The sequence below is a fragment of the Canis aureus genome, chromosome 29 (assembly GCF_053574225.1).
Source record: "Canis aureus isolate CA01 chromosome 29, VMU_Caureus_v.1.0, whole genome shotgun sequence".
Lineage (NCBI taxonomy): Eukaryota > Metazoa > Chordata > Mammalia > Carnivora > Canidae > Canis > Canis aureus.
This window is the reverse complement of record NC_135639.1, coordinates 37,728,846-37,745,407: the sequence shown is the minus strand read 5'-3', so window position 1 is coordinate 37,745,407 and position 16,562 is coordinate 37,728,846. Positions and strand designations below refer to the sequence as shown.

Below are 16,562 nucleotides of genomic sequence, written 5' to 3'. Positions count from 1 at the left end.
GTGGAGGTTCCTCCAAGAGTTAAAAATAGACCTGCCCTACGACCCAGCAATTGCACTGTTGGGGATTTACCCCAAAGATACAGATGCAGTGAAACGCCGGGACACCTGCACCCCGATGTTTCTAGCAGCAATGTCCACAATAGCCAAACTGTGGAAGGAGCCTCAGTGTCCATCGAAAGATGAATGGATAAAGAAGGTGTGGTTTATGTATACAATGGAATATTACTCAGCTGTTAGAAACACAAATACCCACCATTTGCTTCGACGTGGATGGAACTGGAGGGCATTATGCTGAGTGAAATAAGTCAATCAGAGAAGGACAAACATTATATGTTCTCATTCATTTGGGGAATATAAAAATTAGTGAAAGGGAATAAAGGGAAAGGAGAGAAAATGAGTGGGAAATATCAGTGAGGGTGACAGAACATGAAAGACTCCTAACTCTGGGAAAGGAGCAAGGGGTGGTGGAAAGGGAGGTGGGTGGGGGGTGGAGGTGACTGGGTGACGGGCACTGAGGGGGGCACTTGACGGGATGAGCACTGGGTGTTATGCTATATGTTGGCAAATCGAACTCCAATAAAAAAATATATATACAGAAAAAAAAAGTCAGCTAAAAAAACTCAGCTCTGCCCGGAATTTACTATTTGCACCAACCAACAGTTAGGATAGCTCCTGACTTCCCTTAGAGCACTTACTAATTATGAATTCTTCCTCGGTCCCTTTGATATGTATATATATCTCTTATAACTCCGAAGCATCTGTGTCAAGGACCTGAAAGCCATTTCCTTGAAATGAAATGTATTTATCAGGAAAGATAGGGCCTCTGTTTCCCAATCTCTGTGGGAGGATAGAATTCTAATTTCAATAATTATGAATGCAGCTGACCTAATTGCATTTATACTTTTTTTTTTTTTTTTTTTTTTAGAGAGGGCATTCTCTTGAGGGGGAGAGGGGCAGAGGGAGAGACTCTTTAGCAGGTTCCATGCACAGCGAGGAGTCCCAGGCGAGGCTCCATCTCACAACCCTGAGATCATGACTTGCACAGAGCCACCCAGGTGCTCCACATTTATACTTTTTAATATTTCATTTCTTTGACTCTACTTGAGCCTCTGCTTGCCCCCCACATTCTGCTTTTAAAATATCCTATCATTTCTGCACAAATTAGAATGGAGCTCAGCTCTTCCCCTATCAGTAGTTAAGGTAAAATCTATTTTCACCACCTTATGTCCAGCTGTGTTTATCTTTGATACCCTGAAGAAATGAGATGGACTCCCCATCCAAAATTTGGTTTGGATGTCAAAATTGATGCACTCCACGTGCACAAAGAGGGTATGAAAAGGTTTATTACTCATATAATGAGGCTTTCTGGCATGAACAAGAATAGTCACCACACAAGTCTAAAAATGGCTTAAGAAAGCTGGGAAAAGGGCAGCCCTGGTGGCTCAGTGGTTTAGCGCTGCCTTGGCCGAGGGCATGATCCTGGAGACCCTGGATCGAGTCCCATGTCGGGCTCCCTGTATGGAGCCTGCTTCTCCCTCTGCCTGTGTCTCTGCCTCTCTCTGTGTCTCTCATGCATATATAAAATCTTAAAAAAAAAAAAAAAAGAAGAAAAGAAAAGAAAGCTGGGAAAAGACTGACTTAAGGGTTTTATTGTGATTAAGGGGTGGGACTGGGGCTCTTGCATACCTTAAACTTCCAGAGTCAAAGGTGGGAGCACTTGGGCTTTCGCATCAACCTCATTGACACCGTGCAGGTGGAGGATGAGAGGTAGAGCTTGAAAGCTGTCATCTTGGGACACCTGGGTGGCTCAGCAGTTGAACATATGTCTTTAGCCCAGGGCATGATCCTAGAGTTCTGAGATCGAGTCCTGACATCGGGCTCCCTGCATGGGCCTGCTTCTGTCTGCCTATGTCTCTGCCTCTCTGTGTGTCTCTCATGAATAAATAAATAAATAAATACAACCTTTTTAAAAAAAGAAAGCGGTCATCAATCAAAGGTCAAATATGGAGTCAGACTCTCTGTTATACAAACCCAGTGGCATTAAAAAAAAATAGATAAGAGGGAATTGGCCAACAAAGATGAAATTATAGCAAAGAAAGCAAAAGTTACAGTGCTGACAGTGAAACAAGTCAAAATGTAATTTCAGAAAGTATAGCTGGCCAGGGGAATATCAACACTGTCACCAGTTTAAGAGGCTCTGGATTTACAGCCAGAGGAACTTGCTGAAGGGGAACTCATCGACATAAATGAGGGAAGTGACAAAAGGGACAAAGATGTCCCAAGGAAGTGATATTCTTTTTCTGGGTTTGTTTTTTGTTTTTGTTTTGTTTTGTTTTGTTTTTGAATTTTATTTTTATTTATTTTTTAAGTCACCATGTTAGTCTCCTATCAAGTGTTTCATGGAGTGTCCAGCAAATTGCTAGTGCAGATATGAAAATAGTGGCACCAGTGTCCCTAGCCAATTCAGTTCTTAGGAAATTGCTATGGAGTCACAAATCTGCAGGCACTTTATTAGTTATTTATCACTACATAACAAATAACCCATGATCTGGTGGCTTAAGACAACACATTTTTATTGTTTCACACCACTTTTGAGACTCAGGAGCAGCTCATCTGTGCAATTCTGGCTCAGGTTTTCTCTTCATGTGACACCACAACCCTCAGTCAAGTTGCAGTCACCTGAAGGCTTGGCCAGGGCTGACAGATCCACTTCCAGGATGGCACACCACATGGCTATCAGCAGGCACCTCAGCTCCTTGCCGCGGGAGCCTCTCAACATGGCAACTGGCTTCCCTCAGGGCATCCGATCTGAGAGAGGCAGGGGGAGGGGGAGGCAGAAGCCAGGGTGTCCTTTAGAACCTGGCCTCAGAAGCAACATGCCACTTCTGCAGCATCCTATTGATCTCCCAGGCAACCTTCACAATACAAAGGGGACAATACAAAGATGTGAATATGGGGGCAGGATCACTGAGGATGACAAATCACCCAGAAGGAAGAGGACAGACAATGTGATGGTGTCCTCTGTAGAAAGCAGTCAGGGCTGTGTGTGTGTGTGTGTGTGTGTGTGTGTGTGTGAAGTTCTTCACATCCATATTTCTTTTCTAGATATTCTTCTGCATTTTTTCTTTCATTTTCAACCCTTCCCTTGTATTCTGGTTTTACTCTTTGTAGTTAAAATATGAAAAAAAAAAAGGTTCGGGGCTTAGTCGGTTAGGCATCAGACCCTTCATTTCAGCTCCTGATCTTAGGGTTGTGAGATAGGGCCCTGCCTCAGGCTCCATGCTCAGTGGGGAGTTGACATGAGCTTCTTTTTCTTTCTCCCTCTGCCCCTCTCCTGCTTGCTCTCTCTTGCTCTCTCTCTTGCTCTCTCTCTCAAAATAAAATCTTTTAAAAAATGGCTAAGACGGGGATGGCTGGGTGGGCTCAGCGGTTGAGCCGCTGCCTTCTGCTCAGGGCATGATCCTCTAGTCCGGGATTGAGTCCCTCATTGGGCTCCCTGCATGGAGCCTGCTTCTCCCTCTGCCTGTGTCTCTGCCTCTCTGTGTGTGTGTCTCTCAAAAATGAATACATAAAATCTTTTAAAAAGATAAAAATAGGGCAGCCCCGGTGGCTCAGCGGTTTAGTGCCACCTTCAACCCAGGGACTGATCCTGGAGACCCTGGATCGAGTCCCACGTCGGGCTCCCTGCATGGAGCCTGCTTCTCCCTCTGCCTGTGTCTCTGCCTCTCTCTCTCTCTCTCTCATGAATAAATAAATAGAATCTTAAAAAAAAAAAAAGAAAGAAAGAAAAGAAAAGAAACTGAATGATGAAGCAGGCAGGTGTAGCATGTTGGTATCTGGGATAAGATCATAGCAGATATGATTGGTATGATCTGGAGATAGCCAGGAAGCCAGAAAGGCTGGAAGAAGGGGATGTAGGAAGAAGAGGTCAGATGGTGGATTGAGAAGCGGATTCTGCAGTGTCTCCATCATCCATGGTTCTTAGCACACTACTGTCCTGCTCCTCTGAGAACCAGTACAGTTTTTATTTTGTGATGCAGAAACTCTTTTCTAGTATCCCACTCCTCTTCCACTCTACCGTTAATTAGTAGGCATTGCCAAGGCTACAATAATAAAGACGTAAAATTTCAAATTGACAATGCTCTTCCAAATAGATTTCTGGTACGATCATCACAGTGAAGGTGTTGTCAATCACGTATCATTGACAATGAAGCGCTATTTTTTGTACCAAGTCTTCAATATCTGCTGTATATTTTACACATAAGAGCATCTCAATTCAGATGCTAAGTTTTCATCAGAAATACTTGATCTAGGGACGCCTGGGTGGCTCAGCAGTTGAGCATCTGCCTTCGGCTCAGGGTGTGATCCTGGGGTCCTGGGATCGAGTCCCAAATCAGGCTCCCTGCATGGAGCCTGCTTCTCCCTCTGCCTGTGCCTCTCTCTTTCTGTGTCTCTCATGAATAAATAAAATCTTAAAAAAAAATACTTGATCTATATTTAGATTTCATAAAATTTACTATGGAAAAAATATCTATAGGGGCCTGGGTGGCTCAGTCAGTGAAGCATCTGCCTTCGGTTCCGGTCATGATCCTGGGGTCTTGGGATCCAGCCCTGCATCCAGCCCTGGGATCCTCCCTGTTGAGCAGGGAGCTTACCTCTCCCTCTCTCTCTGCCCCTGCTCCCCTTGCTTGTATTCTCTCTTTGTCAAATAAATAAATAAAATCTTTTTAAAAAAATTAAAGGGAAAGACTCAGTTCTTTAGTCACAGTAGCCACATTTCAAGTGCTCAACAGCCACATGTGGCTTCATATCAGACAGGGCAGTTTTATTTTTATTTTTTAAAAGATTTTATTTATTTATTCATGAGAGACACAGACAGGCAGAGACAGGCAGAGGGAGAAACAGGCTCCATGCAGGGAGCCCGACCGGGACTCAATCCCAGGTCTCCAGGATCAGGCCCTGGGCTGAAGGAGGTGCTAAACCGCTGAGCCACCTGAGCTGCCCACAGGGCAGTTTTAGACCAAACATTATCTTTTTAAGGAATTCCTCTGTGCACACCTTAATTTGTGTTTCCACAAGATTTGCGTTTATCTCTTCATTATACTTATATCTCATTATGAGGCATGACTTTTTTTTTTTTTTAAAGGCTTGATGGTTTTTTATAACTTTTCTTGGAATTAGACTGATATTAAAAAAGATTCCAGGGATCCCTGGGTGGCGCAGCGGTTTAGCGCCTGCCTTTGGCCCAGGGCACGATCCTGGAGACCCGGGATCGAATCCCACGTCGGGCTCCCGGTGCATGGAGCCTGCTTCTCCCTCTGCCTGTGTCTCTGACTCTCTCTCTCTCTCTCTGTGACTATCATAAAAAAAAAAAAAAAAAAAATTAAAAATTAAAAAAAAAAATAAATAAATAAATAAAATAAAAAAGATTCCACTCTTAGGCATCTTCCTATCTCCAATGGCCCTTCCTAACCAAAACAGGGGCTTGGGCAAGTTGTCACATTTAGTAAACAGATTAGTAGCGTAGTGAATTAGTGACCTCCCAAAAAGATAGGTCCAGGTCATAATCCCTGGAACCAGTGAAGGTGACCTTATTTGGTATAAGGTTCTTTGCAGGTATAATTAAAGGATCTCAAGATGAGATCATCCTGGATTAGGGTGGGCCCTAAATCCAATGACCAGTGTTCTTTTAAGACATAGAAAAGGAGGGATGCCTGGGTGGCTCTGTGGTTGAGTGTCTGCCTGCTGCTCAGGGCCTGATCCCAGAGTCCCGGGATTGTAGTCCTGCATTGGGGTCCCTGCAGGGAGCCTGCTTCTCCCTCTGCCTGTGTCTCTCATGAATAAATAAAATATTTTAAAAAAAGATATAGAGGGGATCCCTGGGTGGCTCAGTGGTTTAGCGCCTGCCTTTGGCCCAGGGCGCGATCCTGGAGTCCCAGGACCGAGTCCCGTGTCGGGCTCCCGGCATGGAGCCTGCTTCTCCCTCTGCCTGTGTCTCTGCCTCTCTCTCTCTCTCTCTCTCTCTATCATGAACAAATAAATAAATCTTTAAAAAAAAGATATAGAAAAGGAGCTGTACAGAGATATACAAGGAAAGAGCCATATGAAGATGGTGGCAGAGATTATAGGGCAACCACGAGCCAAGGAACACCACAGATTGCCAACAGCCAGCAAAAGCTGGGATAGAGGACTAGAATAGATCCCCTCTCAGAAACTCCAGAAGGAGCCAATTCTCCCAACACCTTGATGTTGGACTTCTCTGGCTTCTAGATCTGTTTTAAGTCACCATATTTGTGGCAATTTATACAGCAGCCTTAGGAAAAAAAATAGTCTATATCACTGCCACAGATTACAATCATGTCAGGAGACAGTCTCAGGGGAGTGACTGAGCTGGTAAAGCACCTCCCTGGATGTTATTAATAACCAAAGATGGGGATCCCTGGGTGGCTCAGCGGTTTAGCGCTTGCCTTCGGCCCAAGGCATGATCCTAGAAACCCGGGATTGAGTCCCACATCAGGTTCCCTGCATGGAGCCTGCTTCTCTTAAATAAAATCTTAAAAAAATAATAACCAAAGAGGATTCTTATGACTGGAATATAGATAATAAGCCATTAGACTCTGAATATGATTTTGGAGAAGGAGCAAGGAGAATAATATATTCTTGTAATAGAACTAAAGGTTTTCAATAGGCCCCATGCAATATTTTACCTAACGATATAACACCAAAAGAACTCCAACACATTAAATCTGGTAACCAAACAAGGGTACTTAGTATCACTATTATTAATATTGTCCCCAAACTTTTATCAATGCAATAATTCAAGAAATAAAAGTAGATTATCCTTTTTATTTAAAAATATTTTATTTGGGATCCCTGGGTGGCGCAGCGGTTTGGCGCCTGCCTTTGGCCCAGGGCGCGATCCTGGAGACCCTGGATCGAATCCCACGTCGGGCTCCCGGTGCATGGAGCCTGCTTCTCCCTCTGCCTGTGTCTCTGCCTCTCTCTCTCTCTCTCTGTGACTATCATAAATAAATAAAAATTAAAAAATAAGATCTTTAAAAATATTTTATTTTATTTATTTGAGAGAGAGAATGAGTGAGAGATAGGGAATGAGAAAGGGGAGGAGCAGAGGTAGAGGGAGTAGCAGACTCCCTGCTGAGCAGGGAGCCCAACATGGGATTTGATACTAGGACTCTAAGATCATGACCTGGGCCAAAGGTAGATGCCTGACCCCACTGAGCCACCCAGGCACCCTTCATATTATAGTTTTATATTTGGATCTGTGATCCATTCTGAGTTAACATATAAGGTGTTAAGGTTTCAATTAGGGTTCATTTTATCTGCATATGGATAACCAATCATTCCAGCACTGAATTGTTAGACTATCCTCTTGCCATGAATGTGTCTGCAACTTGTCAAAAATCAATCGATCATATTAGTGTCAATTTCTGGCCTCTATTCTGTTCCACTAATCTATTGATCCCTTCACCAATATCATGCTATCTTCATTCTTACAGCTTTTTAATAAGTCTTAAAATTGAGTAGCATGTTTCCTCTAACCGTGTTTTTCAAAACAGTTTTGGCAGGGTGCCTTGCCTGATTGGCTCAGCTAATGGAGTGTGTGACTCAATCTCGAGGTCATCAGTTCCAGCCCCACGTTGGGTGTAGAGCTTGCTTAAAATAGTTTTAGCTATTCTGTTCATTTTTCCATCATACACTATTTCTCTTTATCTCTGGTAATTTTCATTGTTCAGAAGTCTGCTTTGTTTGATATTAATATAGTCACTTCAGATTTTTTTTAAGATTTTATTTATTTATTCATGAGAGACACAGAGAAAGAGGCAGAGACACAGGCAGAGAGAGAAGCAGTCTCCCCACAAGAAGCCCAACGTGAGACATGGTCCCAGACCCTGGGATCATGCCCTGAGCTAAAGGCAGGTTGTTCACCCGTTGAGCCACCCAGGTGTCCCGTCATTTCAGGTGTTTTTTTTTTTTTTAAAGATTTTATTTATATATTCATGAGAGATACAGAGAGAGTGAGGCAGAGACACAGGCAGAGAGAGAAGCAGGCTCCATGCAGGAAGCCTAATGTGGGACTAGATCCCAGGACCCCGGGATCATGCCCTGGGCTGAAGGCAGGCACTCAACCACTGAGCCACCCAGGCATCCCACCTTCAGATTTTTGTTTACTGTTCGATGTTATATCTTTCTCTATCCCTTTATCTTTAAAACTACCTGTACAGACTTTCTTGTAAACATTTGTCTTTTTTTAATCCATGCTATTTCGGTTGTTTAATTGGTTTGTTTTTGCCATTTATATTTTGTGCCAAAAAGAGTTATTAACATGGCAGGCCTGAGCCTGCTAACATTATCAAGGCCAGCTTGAAAGGCTGGTCCTTGGCTGCCATCCAAGAACTCTCCTGGTAAACAGTTGACTACACTCAAAAAAAACTTTCCCTTAAGTGATAAGAGTGACTACTGCACCTAAACTAACAGACATGTAAGCTGAACACCTGCTTTCCTTCTGGACATCTGAAATTTCAGTGACTATCACAAGTAATATTGGCACTGTGTGCCTCCATGACTGACTCCCCAGGAAGATCCTGAATTCCTAGCCTTTGGTGAGCTCCCCTTGTAGACGACACTTCACAAAGTTGTTGCAGCTTGTTGCTGGGGGAATTCAGTACATCCTATGTGACTCCACCAAAAGCACTCTGGGAAGCTCAGGTCTGGTTTCTTCTAGACATCACCCTATAAGCCTTTTTCCCTCTGCTGATTATGCTTTACATCCCTATAATGTCATCAATCTTAGCCGCAAGTATGACTATATCTTAAGTCCTGTGCATCTTTCTGTGAAAAATAATTTAATTTAGTAATAGAAATTTTAGTTAAATGTTTTACTTTAGCAAAACACACCTAAAATAAACTAACAGAAGGTGCCTGGATGGCTCAGTGGGTTAAGCCTTTGGCTTAGGTCAAGATCCTGGGGTCCTGGGATGGAATCCTGGGTGGGACTCCCTGCTCAGCTGGGAGTCTGCTTCTCCCTCTGCTCCTCTCCCCCCACTCGTGCTCAATCTCTCTCTCATAAATAAATAAAATAAAATAAAATAAAATAAAATAAAATAAAATAAAATAAAATAAAATAAATAAAATAAAATAAAAAACAGTAAAAAGAAAGCTTAATTGAGGCTTCAAAATTTCATACAATCACAAAGACCAAAATCCTACAGTATTATGTTTCAATTTACAAATTTAATGTTATAAAATAGTAACTTAAAGGATGATAATTGAACAAAAACAGATTAGAGGGGCAACTGACTGGCTCAGTAGGAAAAGCTTGTGATTCTTGATCTTGGACTTGTGAGTTTGATCCCCACATTGGGTGTAGAGATTACCTAAATTTAAAAAACAACTTAAGGGCAGCCTAGGTGGCTCAGCAGTTAAGTGTCTGCCTTCAGCCCAACGCATGATCCCGGGATTGAGTCTCGCATCAGGCTCCCTGCATGGAACCTGCTTCTCCCTCTGCCTGTGTCTCTGCCTCTCTCTCTCTGTCTCTGTGTCTCTCCTGAATAAATAAAATCTTTAAAAAAATAATAAAATAAAATAAAAATAAAATAAAAAAATAAAAAACAACTTAAAAAAACAAAGAGATTACGATGAAAAGGGGCACCTGTGCGGCTCAGTCAGTTGAGTGTCAGACTCGGTTTCTACTCAGGTCATGATCTGAGGCTCATGGGATTGAGCCCCACATTGAGGCTCCATGCTCAGCACAGTTACTGAAGATTCTCTCCCTCTCTGCCTCTACTCCTTCCCCTGCTCATGCACTTTTTTTCTCTCTAAATAAATAAATAAAATATTTTTTAAAGAAAGATTAGAATAAAAAATTAAAAATTTAAAAAATTATGAACCTAATACATTTAATTGAATTTTTCAAAAGCATGTCTCTCTCTTGAATTGTTCAAGAGCAACATGGTATAAAAGTTTTATTTTACATAGCTGAAATCATTTCAATATACATATTTAATTTCTGAGGTATACTTATACAATATAAATTGGAATAAGCTCAAAATGCAAGAGACATTTTGAGGCATTACAAAATACTGAAAAGGAAATTTTTTTTAAAATACTGATTTCACAAGTTAATGGTGCAAATCGGTTACACAGCTTCCACTTCTGTAATAACAGCTGCTCATTGTTCCTGGGCTCTCTGTATAAGGTTAGACTGAAGTCAGTGGAGTTTTCCTATAAAACAAGTTATATCAGCTTGAGCTGTTTTGACTAATACTATATAGTCACTGCCCATCAACACCGATCTGCTTCAGTTCTGTGGGATTTGAATACTTTAATATATCTGTGTTCCATGGCTTCTCTATTTTTTTAAGTCCATTTGATATAATCTTCTGATTAGACTTCAACAAAAAATGAACACCTGATGCCCCATCTTCAACTCTGGAAATTCTGTACCTCTCAGCAAATAGCACCAGGGTGAGGTGGGCTTTCACTGCCTTCAAGACCAAGCATCAGAGAAGGGACACTGGATAGGGCAGCATCAAACTAGTTTGGGTACAATCTTTTGTAGCTGAAAATGAAACAAAAATAGAATAATTTTTCACTTAATATATGTAACAAGAATACATAAGAAACATTATTTTTCCCCATTTTGTAGATAAGGAAAGTAAGGATGAATGAAATTATATAAGGGGCCTTAAGAATATCAAGTATGGGGACACCTGGGTGGCTCACCAGTTTAGCATCTGCCTTCGGCTCAGGGCGTGATCCTGGAGTCCCAGGATCGAGTCCCACATTGGGCTCCCTGCATGGAGCTTCCTTCTCCTTCTGCCTATGTCTCTGCCTCTCTCTCTCTCTCTCTCATGAATAAATAAAATCTTAAAAAAAAAAAAAAAGAATTTCAAGTATGTTTCAGTCCTGAGATTTAATCCCAAGACTCTTGATTCCAAAGCTTGTACAGATACGTCCACCCTGCCTGTAAGCACTACCTAACATTACAAAGAGTCTACAATTGAATGGAATCCAAATGGAATCCAAATGTCACTCAGAACGGACAACTTGAAAAGATGCAAGAAGCTTCAGAGACAGTCTGAGTGCTGAGGCTCCCTCTTTCTTGAGCCCAGATGGCTGGAAAGCAGCTATGGATTCACTCCCAGGCTGACATAGTTAGCATGACCAGTGAGGCAGAGAAGTACCCTTGGCTCTGGCAGCACCCAAGATACCTTGGGAATGCTACACCACTCCCGTCTCCTGGCACCTGGACCATACCACACTCCATCCTGTTGTCAATAAAGGGTATAGGTGAACAGTACCAAGAGTCATGCCAGCAGAAACTCTTATATGACATCTAAGAAAAAAACAATGTGTTGATTTTTCTCAGAGCATTACTCAACTGGAAGGACAAAACCTAATACTGAAGGAAACTAAGCCAATACACTAAACAGGAGGTTTTGAAATATGTATAATATATTCAGAGAAATATGAGAGTCTAAGGCACTTGTAAAAGAACATCCTTTATGCAAAACAGTTGTTAATTTTTTTTTAAGATTTTATTTATTTATTCATGAGAGACACAGAGAGAGAGAGAGAGAAAGAGAGGCAGAGACACAGGCAGAGAGAGCAGCAGGCCCCATTCAGGGAGCCTGACATGGGACTCGATTCCAGGTCTCCAGGATCACACCCTGGGCTGAAGGCGGCGCTAAATCGCTGAGCCACCCGGGCTGCCCGAGTTTTGTTCATTCTTACATTAAAAATAGGTCAAGGGATGCCTGTCTGGCTTTGGCTCAGAGCATGATCTCGGGGTCCTGGGATCAAGTCCCACATTGGGCTCCTCGCAGGGAGCCTGCTTCTCCCTCTGCCTATGTCTCTGCCTCTGTCTCTGTCTCTCATGAATAAATAAATAAAATCTTTAAAAAAAGGACATAAAAAGAAAATAAAAATAGTGTCAAAATCTGAAAGAAATGCTCATCATATTAAAGAAATATCAGAAGAAAATTTGTACAGTGAAATAGTGAGCTGGAAGATGCAATCAATGATCTCAAATGCAGTGCAAAAGAAAAGAGCAAGTGTGAGCTTTAGTTATAAGGGATGAAACTGTAAATTCTAATAGCCAACTATGAATGTTCTAAAAGGTAATAAAAGAGAATTAATTTGGGGTAATACTTCAAGAACAAGAAATAATGCTCCAAATTGCAGAACAATAGGCATCCATAGATTATATGTATTACTATACAACTAAAAAAAGGATATATTCAGATGCCTTGAATACACTGGGAATACAAATATTTCTCAAATTAAGGCAAGAGTGCCTTAAAATGTCATGACAAAATTTGGTAACTTCTCTGTAATATTCTTAGTTATAACTGTTAATTATAATAAAAACTCTTACACTTAACCAATAATACTGGCTTACTTGTTTGCAATAGGAAGTATATTTACAGAGTATAATTAATGATGGAAGCTGAATTTCACCTTAATGATCAAACCTAGTTTTTAACCCATTGTCTACGGCTTTAACAATTGTTATGATAAACAGAACCAATAAAATGATTGTTCTTAATGGTTTATGATCATAAGCAACCAGCTGCTTTATTCTTTTTCTTAAGGTCTTATTTATTTATTTATTTGAGAGAGAGAGAGCACACAAGCAGGGGGAAGGAGAAAGAGAATCTCAAGCTGATTCCCTGCTTTTGCACATGGGGCTCAACCTTACAACCCTGAGATCATGACCTGAGTCAAAATCATGAGTCAACCAACTGAACCACCTGGATGCCTCCCCATCTTGCTTTATTCTTTTTACAAGTTTTGGTTAAAATAAACATGGGTAAAGAACAATCAAGTTCATTTCTCAAAAAAAAAGTCCTCCCTCAAATGAAAAGAACATCATAAACTATGTGATGACTTCAGACTAATTAATATATACACAATTGTAAGGGGAGGTGGGGAAAACAAAACAAAATATTTGAAAAAATGATAGCCTACAACTTTAACTGTAAACCTGCAATTCCAAGATGCTCATTGAACCCTACACAAAAGAAACATGAAGAAAAACTACACCAAAGAACATCCTAATCAAATTACTCAAAACAAGTGATTAAAAAAAAAAAAGAAAAGAAAAGGAAACCAACTCAAGCCAGTAAAAACAGACATGTTAAATAAATAAGATTCAGATTTCTCACCCGAAACAATGCAAGAAAGAAGACAATGGAGCGACAGCTTTAAAGTACTGAAAGACAAGATTCTAATTGTAGAATAGTAAAAAATATCTTTCAAAAATGAAGGCAAAGCTTCCAGTCCAGGACAAGATAGAGTAAATACACTTCATATTCCTCCACTACGTACAGCTAACCATCCTGAACATTATATAAATAAGACTGAAATGTAGAAAGAAAACAGAAAATCAAAAAGGGATTTGGGGACCCAAGAAATGACATAATGTCAGAGTCCATGGGTTTTCTTTTTGACTCGTATATCCCAGACTATGGTTAGAATAGCCAGCAATCTGAAAATGTCAATGGATGCAGATTTTTAAAAAGATGCTTTTTCCAGCCAGAGGACAGGAAAGGGGCAGTGTTACAAGACAGAAAACTTTTAGATAATAAACATCTGGCTCCCAGCCAAACTCCACAGAAAAGAAGTGTGGCACCACCCCTTCCATATAAACAAAAGTCTAATAGGAAGACTAGAATTGAAACAAAACAGAGGATCATAGGGGAAAAGGGGAAAAAAATAAACAAAATGAAATCAGAGAGGGAGACAAACCATAAGATTCTTTTTTTTTTTTTTTTTTTACCATAAGAGATTCTTAATCATAGGAGGGGCATTTGGGTGGCTTAGTGGTTGAGTGTGTCTGCCTTCCGCTTAGGACATGATCCCAGGGTCCTGGGATCCAGCCATGCAGGAAGCCTGCTTTTCCCCATCCCTCTGCCACTCTACTTGTGTTGTCTTTCAAATAAATAAATAAATAAATAAATAAATAAATAAATAAATAAATAAATAAATTCTATAAAATAAAATTCAAAAACAGTAAAGAGAAGGGTTGATGATTGAGACTATACCAAGGGTTATAAGGGTAGAGTTCTATTTCTTAAGATTAGTGGTAGATACACAGATTTTAGGTTCAGGAGTATTCTTTTCACCTTCAAGGCATGTTTTACAATATATTTATTTTTATTTTTATTTTTTTAAAAGATTTTATTCATTTATTCATGAGAGACACAGAGAGAGGCAGAAACATAGGCAGAGGGAGGAGCCGGCTCCATGCAGGGAGCCCCGATGTGGGACTCAATCCTCAGATCCCAGGATCAGCCCTGAGCCAAAGGCAGATGCTTAATCGCTGAGCCACCCAGGCATCTCTATATTTCTTATTTTTAAAATGGAAAAAGAAAACTACACACGAAAATCTTGATCATACAGAAAATATATGAGAGAGCTTGAGACAAAGCTCTGGACCCATAACCACACCTCTGAATTTAGGCTCATTCCAAGATGAGCTATCAAAAAGGAACCAGGGCAAATTGTAGTCAAGAGTACGACTAGGAAAAAAAAAAAAAAAAAAGAGTACGACTAGGGATCCCTGGGTGGCGCAGCGGTTTGGCGCCTGCCTTTGGCCCAGGGCGCGATCCTGGAGATCCCGGATCGAATCCCACATCAGGCTCCCGGTGCATGGAGCCTGCTTCTCTCTCTGCCTGTGTCTCTGCCTCTCTCTCTCTCTCTCTCTCTCTCTCTGTGACTATCATAAATAAATAAAAAATTAAAAAAAAAAAGAGTACGACTAGAAAAAGGGAAAGAAAAGCAAAAGGCTAACTACACACAGGCAACAGCAAAATGTGACCAAGAGGCAGAGGAAATCAATGAGAGAATATTTCAGACCAAAGTATTCAAATTTAGTGAAGCAGATAAAGTGCAGAGATGCATATAGGAAGAAGTAAAATTTCTGAAGAAGAAAAGTTCAAAGGTTTGAAAATAATTCCTGAAGAGTAGAAAACGGGGCTATGGAGAAAAGAGTTTTTGAGTAATAAAGGCTTGTTACGAGTTTGTGACTGTTGAAATATGTAAATATACTGGCTTTAATTAAGAGCCCCCCCCCCGCCGCCACCTCCAACACCCCGCCCCGCCAAGTCGCACCCTTCGAGGTGTCCCTGCAAGCTGGCGCAGACGTCTCGGCTCTGCAGGTCCGGGGTGCCCACCGTCTAGGGCTCTCCTGACATCCCTCCAAGTCGGGCCCTCTAGATCCCCTTGTCTCCATCTCGCCAGACGGACTAGCAATACCCCCACTGGAGCCAAGAATCTTGGCTTCCTCTATAATGAATCCACCCTACACACACACACACACACACACACACACACACACACACGCCGAATCCCAGCCCCGCCGCCCCCAGCCCAGAGGGCCCAGTTCTCGGTCCGTCCCAGTGGTGCGGCCCTCAGCCTCCGACCCGCCGCCCGTCCCGCCCCTCACCTCGGGCTCCGGGTCTCCACGCTCCCGCTCTTCACATCCGGCACCTCGATCGTCCCTCTGAGCACCTAGAGGAGGGTGGAACGCGGGGAACTTGGCAGTTGTAGCTGAGGCAGTTGAGGCTTGTTTACCATCACCATGGAAACCCCTGGCAGCGCGCCCTGGGCGGGGCCCCGAGGGGCGGGGCCTGGCGCGCGGCCGGCCCCGGCGCACAACTCCCGCCCGTCGGGCGCACGCGGCGTTTCCCGCAGCCCGCTTGCTCCGGGCTCGCCCAGTCCCCGCTCGGCCGCACCCCAGCACCCGAGGGCCGCTGCCCGGAGAGCCCGCGCCCCCACCCCACTTCCGGCTGCTGGCGTGACCGCCGGCCGCCTTCCCCGCGGAACCCCACCTTCTTCTCCCGAAGACGCGGCTGGAAGGACGCAGGGAGCGGCGCGGTGGACCCTCGGCGGGCGGCGGGCGGCGGGGCCGCGAGGGCGCCCTTGTGACGCGCCGGGCTCGCCGCGTGATCCGTGGGCCGGGCGGGTGGGGGCCGGGGCTGCGGAGGCGGGGCGGGAGGGGAGCGGCCGGCCGCGCGATCCCGAGCCCCTGAACCGACACTGAAAGCACCGCAAGGGACCCCGGGCGGCGCGGCGGTTTAGCGCCGCCTTCGGCCCAGGGCGGGTCCTGGGGTCCCGGGATCGGATCCCACGTCGGGCTCCCCGCATGGAGCCTGCTTCTCCCTCCTCCCGTGTCTCTGCCTCTCTCTCATGCGTAAATAAATAAAAATGTTTTTTTTAAAAAAAAAAAAAAAAGCACCCCACACAGGGAGCCCAGAAGACGCGTAGACGGAAGACCGCTCTGAGAGGAGGAAATGGGAGTCGGTTCCCGCCGAGGGGGGCAGAGGGCCCAGGGCGGCGGCGCCAGGAAGGCGGCTCCGAGGGCGGCGGTGGGCGCAGGCCGTGTGCTCCCAGCTGTGGCTCGCGGCTCGCGGCTCGGCGCTGGGGGGTAGATTCGCCAGGGCTTTGGCTTCAGGCCTGGCCGGAGACACAGTCCCGGGGCAGACGATGTTCGTTGCTGGAGAAACGCGCCAGGTCAATGCCCTCGGGCTTCTGCTGCG

The 16,562-nt window shown here is 43.5% G+C and overlaps 1 long non-coding RNA gene across 2 annotated transcripts; it reads right to left on the bottom strand.

The window, feature by feature from the left end:
* Window positions 1-9,900: 9,900 nt before the first annotated feature.
* LOC144301443 (uncharacterized) lies at window positions 9,901-15,999 on the bottom strand. 2 transcript variants are annotated; one of them, XR_013368273.1, is made up of 3 exons: window positions 15,855-15,999; window positions 15,470-15,534; window positions 9,901-10,579 (listed from the first exon to the last, which is right to left on the bottom strand). It is a non-coding gene; the product is annotated as an uncharacterized LOC144301443 (long non-coding RNA). The 2 variants fall into 2 exon arrangements; XR_013368272.1 differs by lacking the exon at window positions 15,855-15,999 and having other exon boundaries at window positions 15,470-15,847.
* Between the last annotated feature and the right edge of the window lie 563 nt (window positions 16,000-16,562).